Genomic DNA, 6,052 nt, shown 5'->3' with positions numbered 1-6,052 from the left:
CAGAATATATAGTGCGGCACAAATGGGCTCTATATGGGGGGGGGGGGGGGGGGGGGGGTTGCGTCAGGATCCAAGGAATCCAGAGAAAAATAAAATGTGTACAACGTGACTTGAAAATGGACCATGAAAGCCTTACATTGTAAGGTTTCAACACATTTCTCAAGGACACTTTAACGAGACAGGACGTCTAAAGTCTTAATGGGGACAATTATAAAAATTGACCTTTTCACATGGCAACTATATTGGCATGAAATAGTAGGGTAAACTCAAACACTCAAAGAGTAGAAATAAAACATGCGCCACTCATGAAATAGTAGGGTAAACTCAAACACTCAAAGAGTAGAAATAAAACATGCACCACTCAAAATTCTTTCATAACTCTCCAACAGTTCATCAGTAATATTGTTCCCACATGATTTGCCGTATAAACTTGGAAGGCTTATTCTGCAATAAATCCCCAGTTCTCAGAAGTTGAAACACAGGTACATTTTCTATTCCCAGAATCTCTTCTCTGGTACAAGAGATGTGCTGTGCTACTTGGTTATTCTCTCTTTGCATGCCGCTGCACTTGATAAACAACCCGGCTGCACTGAGTTGAGGAAAAACTGATATGATCAGCACATGGCTGCCGTCAGTGGAAGTCAGCAACAAGGCGAGCTCTGATGAATTTATCTTGCATCATAATGACGAGCAGCAGTGCTGCTCTTAAAGCTGCTTGTGTGCATGCATGCAAACACAAGCATTTCCAAATGAGTAGACATGATGCATTGCTGAATCGATTATTTTTTAAACCATGACAGAACAGGGGATTTGATATAAAACAGCTCTTCCATTTTCAGCTATATACGCATATTCTACTGTGAAGCTGAGCATGTTTAGCCTGTGTAATGATTCTGTGTTCGGTAACATTTCAGCTAACAATCCTGATGTCATTGTTGTTGTCAACGAAACCCATAGGGAGGTGTTCATTCTCGAGGTCGGCTGTACTTGATTACAGCTTAGAGGAAGACTAAAGTGCTAAAATATTATCAACTAGAGCAGACCATCTCACAGCTAGGCTACAGATGTAAAGGTTTGTTTATTTCTTTGTAAATCTTTGGTAGCCTAGGCCCTAGGGCACGTGCACAAGTTGGTTGTGAGGGGCCTTCAAATGGCTGGCCTCTCCAAAAGGAGGGCCGTTAGTAAGGTACTGTTATAGGAAGCCGCTGGAGGCGGCGTTGTTTCCTTTACCCATGATTGTTGTCTGCCGTGTTTGACAAGTATGCAAACATTATTGTATGTGACACTGTTCTTCCTTACAGTATATGCACTTTGTAACTGGCTGTTTTCTTATTATGACTGCACTGGCAGTGTTTATGTCCTTTGTACAAGACATTCTTGTACTTCTGTTTATGTGGACATAAATAAATATTTTAAGTGGTCATGTGTACTTACAGTCTATGGTGCATGCATGTGTGCGTGCGAGATCCCAGTCAGACATCTCAAGTTCAAACCGCAGCCACTGCTCCACCTCCTGTGACCACTGTTGAACTACTCTAGTGGTTGCTGGCTGCCTTCTCACAACTGGTAGATGTGTGTGTGTGTGTGTGTGTGTGTGTGTGTGTGTGTGTGTGTGTGTGTGTGTGTGTGTGTGTGTGTGTGTGTGTGTGTGTGTGTGTGTGTGTGTGTGTGTGTGTGTGTGTGTGTGTTAATTTATGCATGCACTCAGATTGTTTTAATCCTCTGAGGCTGATTCTACAAACAATCTAAATCCAGTTTTCTGAAAAACTTATGTTTCTATATCAGTGGTGCTCAGAAGTTTTCACATCAATGACCCCCAAAATTATTTGTATTTACCTTACAGCCAACGGTTCCTGCTCTGGACGGGCCAGGCCTTCCTTGCTTAGCTCGATCCTCAGCTACGGATGCCCAGAGGGACAGCTCTGCATCTGTACCGCAGCTGATGCCCTATCCTGACGAGCCTTAAAGGAGGTTGAGTGCCATTACTGCCAGCACCTGCAAGAACAAAACATGACGACACGACAACAATGGTAACCGTTCTTCAGGCTGACAACGCTGCGGGGAATAATGCCCTGTCGTTGACGGAGACAGTGTCACCCCCGCAGCCCCCAAAACTATCGATCCCAAGAGGCTGTGGAAAGAGCAGGATGGTGATGTTGTTGTCCTCAGTCGAATCTAGGACGGAATTATAGCAGGTCAATGATCCATGGTGTTGGCCCTGCATACTGTAGGGACAGTAAGGGGTATCACTCACAGTGGGCCAGCCTCTCTATCACTGATGGCCTGCTGTACTGCTGCAGGCAGAGGAGGCAAGAGAGTTAGAACAGCTAGCGGTGTGTCCTCCTGCCTCCACACTCCAGAATTTTACTCAGAATTGTGGTTAAAATGATGGTTAAAGTCACCACAGCATTTAGAATAGAACAATACAAAGTATTTTTTCATAAACACATAAGTCATGACTGTCATAATCATGACAGTCATGACTTAAACTTCACCCTGTTTTGAGCGGCTGTACATAGCTCTTGTGAGTCTGGTCCATAGCCTTATAAGGGACACTTTGCAATATATGTTAATGACGTTTAGAAAATGACGCTCTGTTGCGCGTGTCAAAATTGAAGGCACAATTTTCCCGAGATTCTTGTCAAGCTTCTGCGTGCGTAATGGAAGTCCCGGAAAAGACGCGCTGTGATTAGCCAGTAGTCAGTTGAGTGACATCGAGAGACATGGAGGAGTCGCATGAGTGATGTCACTTGGGCAGTAAAACGTCTGGGTTTCTGAGGCTACTTGGGCAGCGACGCAGCGTGCCTTCAGCGCTTCCCTATGGCACTTCCGCTTGACTTCCTGCCTTCAATGGAGACACGTCATTCTAATGAACTGCAGCGGCCAATGAGGCATCTATATTTTTTTATATATATATGGTGTCCATGACATCATGGACACTGCTAAAATCTAAAATATCTAAAACCACATATTACACACATAAAGACCCCAGGAAAGTATTCTGAATCTTCTAAACATCATTAACACATATATTTTTTTGCAAAAAAGGGTGAAGTGTCCCTTTAAGGACTTCTCATGGACTTCTCCGTAAAGGCCTATTCATAGTCTGGATTTTCGGTGGTGAGGTGACCACCGGAGCTGTAATAACGTGGTGGTGAGTAGAAACAGAGTGAATGGCTGGGGAGAGCGTTGGTTTGCTCTTCACCGCGGCTCAGTGACGTTATGTTGTAGTTCGGTGGTCACCTCACCGCCGAAAATATTAGACTATGAATAACACTTGAGGCAATGGGACTCTCAATTTGCTGCCGCTGCATGAAATGCAGCACAGCCTCTCGACTTCTGCAAAAATAAAGAGAAGAATTTTTGACTAATTCAAAGACGGGTTTGTGATGAAGACGGCCTACTTTCCCTAGTGGACGCACTCTGAGCCCCCCACCACACGTATAAAATGCACTTTTTGTCCAGAAAAGATTTTATTTCCCTGGAAGGAAAAATCTTGTCAATGGCATTTTCTCTTGACAATATCTGTAGAGGGCGCAATGGAGTAACTACATTTTTTTTCTTCCGGTGAAATATTTTCTTTTCTGGCCAAAAAGTGCATTTTATACTTAGCTATGTGTCAATCATCGTTAATTAGAGTCAACAATTGGGGTTAATTCACACACCCCCATTTTCCACAGTAAGGCCTCAGGCCTCATACACACATATCAAACAAATGTTCTGTGGTCTGTCTATGATTAATGGCTGCCACAATGCAATTCCAATGGGAGTCACATAGTTTGACCAAACATTTGTGTTTTATGAGGCATCAATCAGCAATCAAACACAAATGTTTGGTCAAACCATGTGATTCCCATTGGAATTGCATTGTGGCAGCCATTAATCACAGACAGAGGACAGAACATTCGTTTGATACGTGTGAATGAGGCCTCAGCTTCCTAGGAAAACTGTTTTAATACAAATGCATGCGGATACCATTACAGCTTTACCAGGTGGGACCCCCTGGAGTTCATAGGGGTCAACATTCTCTTTCCTGTCACTGACCGTATGGATTACTTTGGCCAGAGGCTTACGCAAACCAGGGTGCTATGGCAGAAAGCATCACCAAAATCACAATTCAATTCAAGTGCCGAATTGTACTCAAGACACTTTCCATATAGAACTGAGACCCGATCTGAGCCAGGCAGCCCGACTTTTTTTTCTTCTTTTCTTCGCGTGTGACTGTGTTCAGGACTTGCAAACTCACCTGAGCCGGAACTAATGGGGTAGACTGGACTGCTTTGCTCAGCAATGAAATCAATTATAAGACATTCATGAACGGAGCAGGGGAGCTCTCGCTGAGGCTGGGGTCTGCCAGAAGCGGGCTTATGATTCCTGGTGTGTGGTAATGGACTTTATTGCCTCTGGGAGGCAATAAAGTCCAGGTGTGGCCGTGGGTGGTCAAGATGTCATGGAGGGGTCTCCCTGAAGCTCCGTAGTAAATGGACTGGGTCATGACTCATGCATGACACTGACTGGTGCATGACTAGTCAGTGTGGTGGTCTAGCAGGTGCAGCTTGGTGGGCATGGGGGGAGTTTATGGGTTCAAGTTTTTTTTTTGTTGCATGCAATGAAAGTTTTCTTTTTTTGCATGCAATGAAATAAAACTAATTGTGAGAAATACATTTGAATTCTATTATGTTTTGTTTTACAATAAATTCATTTTAGAGTAGTCATTATTATATTTTCGTAATGACCTGCGACGGAAGTGCAGTCAGTCAGTCAGACAGACACGCAGGTACCAACCCACCTCTGACCTCTTCCATCTTCCTACCTGTGTACAGGCCCGCGGGAAGTACTTTACACTCGCAGGGGCTGAGCGTCTAGTAGGGGGTGCGCGCGCATAGCGCGCGCCGCAAAAATGCGCGTGCACGCGCATCATGCACGCACATTTTTGCGCATTTTCACGCGCAAACGTGGCCTTTACTTTCCCTCTCCACACGCAAGTTATATGAACGAACTGACACAGGCAATTAACCAGGATAAGGTGCCAATACTGTGATACAGCATATTTATTAGGCCTGGCCTATCTCTTTTTTTTTCTTCCCCTCCTGTTCGAGGGGGGGCTGTGCCTGGGGGGAGGGGGTGCTACAGCCCCCCCAGCACCCCTACTTCCCTCAGCCCTGCCTGTGTAGTCAACATGGAAAAAGTAAAGGCAGTTTACAACAAACCCTGCCCCCCGGGGCCATCAGTGGAGGTGGATCATGCTCTTGGGGAAAAACACGGTTGTCCAAAGCAGCCTATTTTACAGGAAGTCATTTGGAAAAACCAAACGTTCGTTTTCCACCTTTTATTAGGCCTACAAGAAGCATGCGTGGATGGAATAATCAGTTTCAAAGGATGCAGTCTTTTGTTTTGCGTGCCGACACTTCCAGAATGACAGCAAGTCAGTGGGGCAGAGACTAGAGGGTGGCAAAAAAACAAACCACTTCGGCTTGACATTAAGGCTTGTCCTGTTGTCCGGTAATAAATCTTTCCGGACAAGTGCATTACAATTTTACTTCTGTGACGCTCCAAGCAGACAACAATATTGTCTGGCATTATTGTCTGGCTTTCCTAATAATCACCTTTCCAATATTGTTAATAGCCCTAGAATGCCTGTGATCTTACATACATTTCATGTATTCCAAATACACAGCCATAGATCAGTCCTATCCGCTCACTGACCACGTCTGCATTTCAATTTGTAGCACCCAGTAAATAATTCCTAAGACTTGTCTTTGAGTCAGATATTGTCCTCTAGTTTAATATCCATTTGAAAGTTCTGGCAGAAAATGTGTGTTAAGTAAAATATCACCACTTTTCCATTAGGAAAAGCTGGACTAAAAATATGAACTTTCGGTGTTTGGGAAGCACAAACGTATGGGGCACACAATTGACAGGTGTGTTGCGATTGGTGTGGGGTAATTGATCACCACCTATTTTGTGTGAACCATACATTTGTGCTTCCCAAAGCAAGTTTTGTTTATTGTTGTTTAGTCCTGCACTCATTCTGGGCAGAACTATGTGCAAC

The sequence above is a fragment of the Electrona antarctica genome (assembly GCF_951216825.1).
Source record: "Electrona antarctica genome assembly, chromosome: 1".
In the NCBI taxonomy this organism is placed as follows: Eukaryota; Metazoa; Chordata; class Actinopteri; order Myctophiformes; family Myctophidae; genus Electrona; species Electrona antarctica.
The sequence above is the reverse complement of the archived record's forward strand: the minus strand, read 5'-3'. Positions refer to the sequence as shown.